The following is a 12,210-nucleotide window of genomic DNA, read 5'->3' on the forward strand; positions in this document are numbered from 1 at the left end:
CGATCGGTAGGTTCTCACTTGACCTTTTACTCGATCGGTAGGTTTTCACTTCGACCGGTGAGTTTTCACTCGACCTTTTACTCGATCGGTAGGTTCTCACTTGACCTTTTAGTCGATCGGTAGGTTTTCACTCGACCTTTTACTCGATCGGTAGGTTTTCACTTGACCGGTGAGTTTTCACTCGACCAAAAACATAGCCTGAACTTGATTTGTATCCCCAAGTCTCATATGACCTCGGATTGAGACGAATTATATATGAAAATCGATCGGCTCGACGAGACGAAACTTTCTCGTGTTGAAGTTTTTTCAATTAAAGGCCGTCTTGAAGGCTGAATTGCTCACGCATTGCATCAGACACTCATCAACATGTGTCTGATGTCAAGCGTAATATTTTGGTCTCTGGCCTGTCCAGACCGTATTGACTATAACTTTTGCATATGAACTCGGATTGAGATGATTTATATATGAGAATCAATTGTCTTGACGAGACGAAGACAATTCCTTTAGAGCACTCCTTCATCTGAGTTCATATTGAGGGCGTAATCGGCCGAAAAGCACTCAGAACATTAAATTTTGTCACTCGGAGTATAGCTTCGGCCACTGAGATGAGGTCGAATGGCGATAGCCTAAACATCAAAGTTGTTCCACTCGACGATACGAAACTTTCTCATGCTGAAAACCCTTTCACTCTGTATATTGCCAAAATCAGTTGTCAACACTAGTATTGCTATGGTTAAAGATCTCTTGGCTGATAATATTGATGGGCATGTTATTTACTTCTGTGAGGAAGCTGCTAATATTGCTAGACCCGATGCTAAGATACATAGACCTGTTGTAGGCATGCTTGTTATTTCTATTAAAATAGGAGATCATTGTTATCATGGCTTATGTGATATGGGTGCTAGTGCCAGTGCAATACCTATTGCCTTATATGAATAAATTATGCATGATATTGCACCCGCTGAAATAGAAGGTATTGATGTTACTATTAAACTTGCAAATAGAGATACTATTTCACCGATTGGGATTGTTAGAGATGTTGAAGTCTTGTGTGGGAAAGTTAAATACCCTGCTGATTTTCTTGTTCTTGGTTCCCCACAAGATAGCTTTTGTCCCATTATATTTGGTAGACCCTTCTTAAATACTGTTAATGCTAAGATTGATTATGAAAAGGATGTTGTCACAATTGGCTTGGGGGATGTGAAACATGAGTTTAATTTTGCTAAGTTCCATAGACAACCCAATGATAAAGAATGGCCTAGTAAAGATGAAATTATTGGTCTTGCTTCTATTGTCGTGCCAACAACTGATCCTTTAGAACAATATTTGCTAGACCATGAAAATGATATGTTTATGAATGAAAGAAGGGAAATAGATGAATTATTCCTTAAATAGGGTCCTATTCTGAAACACAACTTGCCTATTGAAATCCTAGGGGATCCTCCTCCACCCAAGGGTGATCTTGTGTTTGAGCTTAAACCTTTACCTGATAATCTTAAATATGCTTATCTTGATGAAAAGAAGATATATCCTATTATTATTAGTGCTAACCTTTCAGAGCAGGAAGAGGAAAGATTATTGAAAACTCTGAAGAAGCACCCTTCTGCTATGGATATACTCTCAATGATCTTAAGGGCATTAGTCCCACTTCATGCCAACACAAAATTAAATTGGACGAAGGCTCCAAACCAATTAGAGATCATCAACGACGATTAAATCCTAAGATGAAAGAAGTGGTAAGAAAGGAGATACTAAAGCTCCTTGAGGCAGGTATAATTTATCCCGTTGCTGATAATGATTGGGTAAGTCATGTCCATTGCGTCCCTAAGAAGGGAGGTATTACTGTAGTTCCTAATGATAAAGATGAATTGATTCCGCAAAGAATTATTACAGGTTATAGGATGGTAATTGATTTCCGTAAATTAAATAAAGCTACTAAGAAAGATCATTACCCTTTACCTTTTATTGATCAAATGCTAGAAAGACTATCCAAACACACACATTTTTTGCTTTCTAGATGGTTATTCTGGTTTCTCTCAAATACTTGTGTCAGCGGACGATCAATCAAAAACTACTTTTACTTGCCCTTTCGGTACTTTTTCTTATATATGCCTTTTGGTTTATGTAATGCACCTGCTACCTTTCATAGATGCATGATGGCTATATTCTCTGACTTTTGTGAAAAGATTTGTGAGGTATTCATGGATGATTTCTCCGTTTATGGATCCTCTTTTGATGATTGCTTGAGCAACCTTGATCGAGTTTTGCAGAGATGTGAAGACACTAGTCTCGTCTTGAATTGGGAAAAGTGCCACTTTATGGTTAATGAAGGCATTGTCCTGGGGCATAAAATTTCTGAAAGAGGTATTGAAGTTGATAAAGCTAAAGTTGATGCTATTGAAAAGATGTCGTGTCCCAAGGACATTAAAGGTATAAGAAGTTTCCTTGGTCATGTTGGTTTTTATAGGAGGTTCATTAAGGACTTTTCTAAAATCTCTAGGCCTCTGACTAATTTATTGCAAAAAGATATTCCTTATGTCTTTGATGATGATTGTGTAGAAGCATTTGAAATAATTAAGAAAGCCTTGATCACTGCACCTATTGTTCAGCCACCTGATTGGAATTTACCCTTTGAAATTATGTGTGATGCCAGTGATTATGCTGTAGGTGTTGTTCTTTGGCAGAGAGTTGATAAGAAGTTAAATGTCATCCAGTATGCTAGTAAAACTCTAGACACTGCACAGAGAAATTATGCTACCACTAAAAAAGAACTCTTAGCAGTTGTATTTGCATGTGATAAGTTCAGACCTTATATTGTTGATTCTAAAGTAACTATTCACACTGATCATGCTGCTATTAAATATCTTATGGAAAATAAAGATGCTAAACCTAGACTTATTAGATGGGTTCTCTTGCTCCAAGAATTTGATTTGCATATTATTGATAGAAAGGGAGCTGAGAACCCTGTTGCAGACAACTTGTCTAGGTTAGAGAATGTTCTTGATGACCCACTACCCATTGATGATAGCTTTCCTGATGAACAATTAGCTGTCATAAATGCTTCTCATACTGCTCCATGGTATGCTGATTATGCTAATTACATTGTTGCTAAATTTATACCACCTAGTTTCACATACCAGCAAAAGAAAAAGTTCTTTTATGATTTAAGACATTACTTTTGGGATGACCCACACCTTTATAAAGAAGGAGTAGATGGTGTTATTAGACGTTGTGTACCTGAGCATGAACAGGAACAGATCCTACGTAAGTGTCACTCCGAACCATATGGAGGACACCACGCTGGAGATAGAACTGCACATAAGGTATTGCAATCCGGTTTTTATTGGCCTACTCTCTTTAAAGATGCCCGTAAGTTTTTCTTGTCTTGTGATGAATGTCAAAGAATTGGTAATATTACTAGACGTCAAGAAATGCCTATGAATTATTCTCTTGTTATTGAACCATTTGATGTTTGGGGATTTGATTATATGGGACCTTTTCCTGCCTCTAATGGATATACACATATTTTAGTTGCTGTTGATTACGTTACTAAGTGGGTAGAAGCTATTCCAACTAGTAGTGTTGATCATAACACCTCTATTAAGATGCTTAAAGAAGTTATTTTTCCAAGGTTTGGAGTCCCTAGATATCTAATGACTGATGGTGGTTCACATTTTATTCATGGTGCTTTTCATAAAATGCTTGCTAAGTATGATGTCAATCATAGAATTGCATATCCATATCACCCACAGTCTAGTGGTCAAGTAGAATTGAGTAATAGAGAGCTCAAATTAATTTTGCAAAAGACTGTTAATAGATCTAGAAAGAATTGGTCCAAGAAACTTGATTATGCATTATGGGCCTATAGAACTGCATATAAGAATCCTATGGGTATGTCTCCATATAAAATGGTTTATGGAAAAGCATGTCACTTACCTCTCGAACTTGAACATAAGGCATATTGGGCCATTAAAGAGCTCAATTATGATTTCAAACTTGCCGGTGAGAAGAGGTTATTTGACATTAGCTCACTTGATGAATGAAGAACCCACGCCTACGAGAATGCCAAGCTGTTCAAACAAAAAGTTAAAAGATGGCATGACAAAAGGATACAAAAACGTGAGTTTAACTTAGGTGATTATGTGTTGCTATTCAACTCTCGTTTAAGATTTTTTGCAGGAAAACTTCTGTAAGGGCATATTTATCCCTAAGGTGTTTTGGTGATTGATGACAATGCTTTTGCGGACTAATCATGTGCCTTGAGTTTTTCAGATGCTTCATCACTAGGCACGAGACGATTCGGTGCCCCTCGAAGACTATTGAAGACGGCGTTTTTCTACGTCTCTTTTTGGTGGATCTGAGTCGTAGGAGAGCCGTACTATTAAGAGGGGGTCCGCGTCGGAAAGGTTAGGGTGGAATCATCATGTACACGTTTCCTTCATTGTCTCCTCCTTTCCCTTGCACTTTGGAGCATTCCCCGTCTATCCTCGATGTGAATGTCTGGACTACTGTTGCTGAGCTTGCGGTAGTACTGCTCCCTGGAGCGGTAGTACCGCAGGCACTTGCGGTAGTATCGTGCCCTTGCGCGGTAGTACCGCGGGAGCCCATGGTAGTACCGCTCCTTCGCAGTCGTAGTACCGTGGCTCCCAGGCCAAGTACCGCTGCGTTGCGGTAGTAGGCGCGGATGTAATTTTTTACATCCGCGCCCTCACGGTAGTACCGCACGTCGAGGGCGGTAGTACTGCGGGTGCCCACGGTAGTACCGCTCCCCCCGAGCTGTAGTACCGTGGTTCCCTGGCCTAGTGCCGTTGCTTCACGGTAGTAGTGGCGGATGTAATTTTTTACATCCGCACCCGCACGGTAGTACCGCGCATTGTGCACGGTAGTACCGTGACGGATGTTTGCATCGTCTCTTTGAGTGCGGAAGTAGGCACGGATGTATTTTTATTCATCCGTGTCGTTTCCAGACTAGGACTTACCTGCCTCGTGGTAGTACCGCAGGTGGGTGCGGTAGTACCGCGCTTGCGGTAGTACATCCTATGTTATAGTCTCTGCAGCTGTCGCGGTAGTACCATGGTCACCCACGGTAGTACCGCGTGGCCTTGCGGTAGTACCGCGCTCCTGGAGCGGTAGTACCGCATGTTGCAGGCTGGTCTAAGTGGATAACGGTTGGATGTTGTTCCCCATTATAAAAGGTGTGTCTCCTACCTCTAGTTGACCACCTCTTCAATCCCTAAGCTCCATTGTTGCTCCAAGCTCCATTTTCGGCCGATCTCTCTCCCTAGCCAATCAAACTTGTTGATTTGCTCGAGATTGGGTGACAAGGCCCCAATCTACACTTCCACCAAGATATATTCGATTCCCCCCACTAATCCCTAGCGGATCTTGTTACTCTTGGGTGTTTGAGCACCCTAGACGGTTGAGGTCACCTCGGAGCCATATTCCATTGTGGTGAAGCTTCATGGTGTTGTTGGGAGCCTCCAATTAAGTTGTGGAGATTGCCCCAACCTTGTTTGTAAAGGTTCGGTCGCCGCCTTCAAGGGCACCAATAGTGGAATCACGTCATCTCGCATTGTGTGAGGGCGTGAGGAGATTACGGTGGCCCTAGTGGCTTATTGGGGAGCATTGTGCCTCCACACCGCTCTAACGGAGACGCACTTCACCTTAAAAGGAAGGAACTTCGGTAACACATCCTCGTCTCCACCGGCTCCACTCTTCGTTATTTCGTGGCTTTACTTTTGCAAGCTTACTTGTGATATATCTATTGCTTGCTTGTGTGCTAGTTGTCATTGCATCATATAGGTTGTCCACATAGTTGCATATCTAGACAACCTATTTTGTTGCAAGGTTTAAATTGATAAAGAAAAGCTTAAAAATTGTTAGTTGCCTATTCACCCCCCTCCCCTCTAGTCAACCATATCGATCCTTTCAATTGGTATCAGAGCCTCGTCTCTTTATTAAGGACTTTGTCGTTCGAAGAGTATGGTTGACACCGCAGACGGTGCGGAGGAGCACTCCGGTGTGAATCCTATCTCGTCTACGGCCGATGGGGGAACCTCGGTCTCTCGTAAGGAATTCAATGTGGCTCTAGACACATTGAAAGACTCCATGACGACCAAGGTTGAAAGCATGCTTACTAAATTTCTAGAAGGACTTGAACTATCCACCTCGCTGATGAAAGTGGGTGATCCCACTAATAAGGTGACGGATGCTACCTCCGACGAGGAAGCTAATAGTGAAAAGGGTCCTTCTACTAGTGGTAAAAATGGATCCGGCATCTTTGCCCATGTGGAACCTCCAACTTATGGTGGACCGATTCCCTCTACTCATTTAAATCATGCCGGTCCTCCTCCTAAGATTGTGAAAAATGAGGATTTTGATTCTTGGGTGTATTGTTTCAAGCGCCATTTAAAACATGTGAATACTAATCTTTGGAGAATCATTGAAGAAGGTTTCTATCCACATGACCCAAGCAACTTCACCCCTCGATAAGCCGTGGATAATCAATTCAATGAGAGTGCTCTCTTCATCATCCAAGATGCAATCCTTCCCGAAGATCTCCCTCATCTTCGACCTCATGCCATGGCCAAAGACGCATGACAATGCGTTGTGTCTCTCTATCGAGGAAGTGCGAGAATTCAACACTCCAACTATGAAGTGGTATAAGATGAAGCCGATGAGTCTGCAATGAAAGAAGATGAAGAACCTCGTGAGCTCTTTCGAAGAGTGACCAAACTCGCGGTCTCACTCCGAGATCATGGGAGCAAGGACATGGATGACAATTGGATCAAGCGCAAGTTCCTCAAGGCCATGATGCCCTACAACAAGGCCATGTCCTCCGTCATTCGTCAAAGACCGGACTTCCACTCCATGACCTCGAGTGAAGTGTTGGATGAGTTCGTTGCAATGAGCATTTTGGACAAGACCGTCGACAATGCGGTGCTCCATTCCCAAAGGGCAAAGAAGCCCAACCTTGCTTTCAAGGCCAAGGTTAGTGTGGAAGAAGAGGAAGAAGAGGAAGATGAGGAGAGCAACCCCGAAGACACCAAATATGATTATCATGAGCACATGGCTCTTGCTTCAAGACAATTTTGGAGCAAGAAGAATACAAGACCCAACTTCAACAAGAACAACTCAAGTGGCTTCAAGGGTAAGCAACGAGTTAGAACTTGCTTCAACTGTGGCAATGTGAGCCATTTCGTTGTGGATTGTCCTTACGAGAAGCGGGAAGACAATGGTGGCAAGTTCATCCGAAAAGACAAAGCCAAGTCCTTCCCCAACAAGAACAACTTCACCAAGAAGACTCCTACTCGTGGGTTGATGGTTCAAGAAGAATACCATGAGGATGAAGATGATGATGAAAATGGAGAAGCAATGGCCATGGCGTCCGTCGCCATTGCTACCACTCCCCGGGTGTCTCTCTTTGATTCACCCAACGAGAACATCACCACCAAGTGCCTCATGGCTAAAGCTTCCAACAAGGTAACCCCCAACATCAAAACCACCATCATTACTAATCCCTCCTTGGAGGATTGCATTGATGAACATGATGGGTCTAATGAGGAAGTGAATGAATTTGAGTCTTTTATGAGTAAGCTCAAGGGCAAATCCAATAAGCACTTTGTTGCTCTCTTGGAACAACTTGGTGAGGCCAATGACATGATCGAGGCTCACGAAGAAACCATCTCTAAGATGGAAGGTCATAGTCGTGACTATGCCGATGATATATTGGATCTCTCTAATGCTCTTGAGGAAGAGTGTGTGCATCGTTTGACTCTTGAGGAGTCATACAACGATGACCATGCTAAGTTAAAGAAAGATCTTGATCATGCTCTTGTCGTGTCTCGTGTGCTAACTTCCGAGAAGGCTAAACTTGGGGTTGATCATGCTAGACTCAAGGAGGAGTTTGAGGTACTTGACAAGGCCCACAAGGTCTTGAAGGGTGCTCACGCTAACCTCAAGGAGTCTCATGCTCAACTCCAAGTTAAGCTAACCAAGGAAAAGGCCACCTTCCCTCATATGGTATTAATTGATAATGCATATGCTACTAACCCGTGTTGTGAGCATGTGCATCTTGTGGAGGAGAATGCCAAGTTGAGGGATCAACTTGAGAAAGGCCTTGTGACTTGCATTCAAGGTGAGAAGAACCTCAATGACCTTTTGAGCAATCGAAAGGAAGTTGTGGCCAAGAAGGGAATTGGGTTTGCACCCAAGTCCAAGAATAAGAAGAAGAACGACAAGACCAAACATCCTCATCCTCTCAAGCAAACTTTTGTGGAAGAGGGAGAGGGTGCTCCTAAGGAGAAGAAGGAAAAAGTGAAGGACGTTGATGTCAAAAAGGGCAAAACCATTTCCTCCAACAAAGCCGGCGACTTTAACCCGTCATATGTGTTGTGCCGTGCTAGTGATGGACATGTTTCTGCTAAATTTGTTGGTTCTCCTTATGAGTACATTGAATGGTCTATTTGGGTTCCTAAGACCCTTGTTACTAACATCAAAGGACCCATTACTAAATGGGTACCTAAAACCAAGCATTGATCTCTTGTAGGTGTTTGCTTCCGGTGGGGGCTCATGGTTGCTCGATAGTGGAGCAACAAATCATATGACCGGGAGCAAGGACTTGGTGGTGGACATGCAAAAGATTCCATCTATGCCCACCAATGTCGAGTGGGGTGATGCCTCACATTCTAAGGTATTGGGTCTTGGCAAGGTTGTCATTTCTCATGATCTAACGATCGAGAAAGTCATGCTTGTTGAGTCCCTTGCATACAACTTACTTTCCGTTCGTCAACTTGCACTCATGGGCTTTGCCACTTTCTTTGACATTGATACCGTGGCCCTCTTGTGGAGAAAGACTCTTAAAGTAGACTTTGTTGGGCATGTCGAGAATGGTCTCTATGTGATAAACTTTTTGGAGCGACCCACTAAGACCGCGACATGCCTAATGGCTAAAGTTGACGTGGGATGGCTTTGGCATCGCCGTTTAGCCCACGTCAATATGAGATCTTTGCAAAGCCTTCTCAAGGGGGACCATGTCCGTGGACTAACAAATGTTAGTTTTGCCAAAGACCGTGCTTGCAGTGCTTGTATTGAAGGAAAGCTCCATGAGAAGGCTCACCCTCCCACGACCATCATCTACTCGAAGAGACCCTTGGAGCTCCTTCACATGGATCTCTTTGGGCCCCCATCATTTGATAGTCTTGGAGGTAGAAAGTATTGCTTGGTGATTGTGGATGATTATTCAAGATACACTTGGGTATACTTCTTCAAGAGGAAGAGTGAGACTCAACAAACCGTCATCGACTTTGCAAATGAAGCTCAATGTCAACATGATGCAAAGATCTTGACAATAAGGAGTGACAATGGCACCGAGTTCAAGAACTACACCTTGGATGAGTTTCTTAGTGATGAGGGGATCAAGCATCAATATGTTGCACCATATACCCCTCAACAAAATGGTGTAGCAGAGAGGAAGAACCGGACGTTGATGGATGCGGCAAGGACCATGATGGCGGAGTTCAAGTCTCCATACAACTTTTGGGCCGAAGCCATCAACACAATGTGTCATGCATCCAATCGGCTCTATCTACGCAAAGGTTTAAACAAGACTCCTTATGAGATACTCACTGGCAACAAGCCCAATCTCAAGTACTTCCGGGTGTTCGGGTGTAAGTGTTTCATTCTCAAGAAAGGTGTTCGTTTGTCTAAATTTGAGGCTAGAGCTTATGAGGGCATATTTGTTGGTTATGCTACAAACTCTCATGCTTACCGTGTTCTCAACAAGTCCACCGGACTCATTGAGGAGACGTGTAACGTGGAGTTTGACGAAAATAACGGCTCCCAAGTGGAGCAAAGTGGTACTTGTGATGTAGGTGATGAAATTCCTCCCCAAGCCATAAGAAGAATGGGTATTGGTCATATTATACCCATTGAGGAACCCCTTGTGGCCGAAGGAGAAGGACAATGCTCCACTCAAGTGGAGCCATCACCTTCTGAAGACCCACACGCTTCCAAAGAACAAAGTGAAGGCCCTCAGCCTCGTGAACAAGACCAAGGGCAAGATCAATCTCAAGATGGTGGTGAACCTCCAAATGATGCCCAAGGTCAAGTTCTCCCTCTCGAGCAAGTTCAAGATCATGAGCAAGCTCAAGATCAAGAATAAGCTCATGACGGCGCTCAAGATAATCAAGTTGACCCTCCTCCTTCCACAACCGAGGAGGAATTAGAGCGTCGTGCCGTGAAGATTGCTTCCAAACTCACCACCAAAGGCCATCTCATGGAGAATGTGGTTGGAAGCCTACGAAAGGGGGTAAGCACTCGTAGACAATTAGAAAACTATTGTGAACATCACGTGTTTGTCTCTTGTGTTGAACCCCAGAAGGTCTATGAGGCGCTCGAAGACTCGGATTGGCTCAATGCCATGCATGAAGAACTCAACAACTTCGAGTACAACAAGGTGTGGAGGTTGGTGCCAAGGCCATCGGGGAACCACAATGTCATTGGAACCAAGTGGATTTTCAAGAACAAGAAAGATGCTCATGGGAACATCATTCGCAACAAGGCAAGATTGGTAGCACAAGGCTACTCCCAAGTCGAGGGTATCGACTACGGTGAAACCTTTGCTCCCGTTGCTCGCCTTGAATCCATTCGTTTGTTGATTACTTATGCTTCCCATCACAACTTTAAGTTATAACAAATGGATGTGAAAAGTGCTTTTCTTAATGGTCCTATTAATGAGTTGGTTTATGTCAAGCAACCCCCTGGGTTCGAGGATCCCTACTTTCTGGATCATGTGTATCAACTCGATAAGGCACTCTATGGCCTTAAACAAGCCCCACGTGCGTGGTATGACCACCTTACCGAGTTGCTACAAGATCATGGATTTGAAGTTGGGCAAATCAATCCCACTCCTTTTACTAAGAAGGTCAAAGGGGAGTTGTTTGTGTGCCAACTATATGTTGATGACATTATCTTTGGTTCCCCTAACAAAGCTTTTAATGAAGAGTTTGCCGCTCTCATGACCTCTAAGTTCAAGATGTCTCCGATGGGAGAGTTGAAGTTCTTCCTTGGTTTTGATATCAAACAAAGAAGAGAAGGCACCTTCATCAACCAAACCAAATACACTCAAGATATGCTTAAGAGATTCAAGCTAAGTGATGTCAAGCCGACCTCTACTCCAATGCCCACCAAGTGCCAACTTGACATTGATCCCAATGGTAAAGCAGTGGATCAAAAGGTATATCGCTCTATGATTGGATCCTTGCTTTACCATTGTGCATCTAGACCGCATATCATGTTGAGTGTGGGAATGTGTGCATGTTTTCAAGCTGCACCAAAGGAAAGCCACTATGTGGCGGTCAAGCGAATCTTTCGATATTTGTCTCATACCCCAAACTTTGGCCTATGGTACCCAAGAGGAGCAAACTTCAAGCTTGAAGTATATACGGATTCCGATTGGGCGGGAGACAAAGTGGATAGGAAGTCCACCTCCGGAGGGTGCCAATTTCTTGGTTGCTCTTTGGTGAGTTGGTCTTCCAAGAAGCAAAGTTGTGTGTCTCTCTCATCCACCGAAGAGGAATATGTGGCGGCTGGTAGTAGTTGTGCACAACTCTTATGGATGAGGCAAACTTTAAAGGAGAACGGTGTCATTTGTGACAAAGTGCCTCTTTGGTGTGATAATGAAAGTGCCATCAAGATTTCTCTCAACCCAGTGCAACACTTCAAGACGAAGCATATTGAGATTCGGTATCACTTCATCCGGGATCACATTAGGCGAGGGGAGATCGAGCTCAAGTATGTCAACACTCATGATAACCTTGCAGATATTTTCACGAAGCCCTTGGATGAAGCAAGATTTCACGAGTTAAGGCATGAGCTAAATATCATTGATTCGAGCAATGTGACTTGAACCCTTGCACCCCCCACCACACTCAACTTGTTGTCTAGCTTAGGTGTAGGCATGGACATAGGGGGAGTGTTGTTCTCTCAATGAACTCTCCCTCGCCCCATTATGCATAAATCGATCAACTCTTTCACATTAGCCAGTTTTTATGGTACTTGTGCTTCAAAGACGAGTTTTGGTCATGGGCCCAAGGATAATTCTTCGCGGTGCCATACCAACTAACTCAAACATTGGTGGCTCCGGCCACCGCCCTCTCCTTTTGAGAGGTAGTGTCGCGTGGTTGCTCCTTGTTGTCTTCCTGCCTTGGG

This window comes from Triticum aestivum, chromosome 5B (assembly GCF_018294505.1).
Source record: "Triticum aestivum cultivar Chinese Spring chromosome 5B, IWGSC CS RefSeq v2.1, whole genome shotgun sequence".
NCBI lineage: Eukaryota > Viridiplantae > Streptophyta > Magnoliopsida > Poales > Poaceae > Triticum > Triticum aestivum.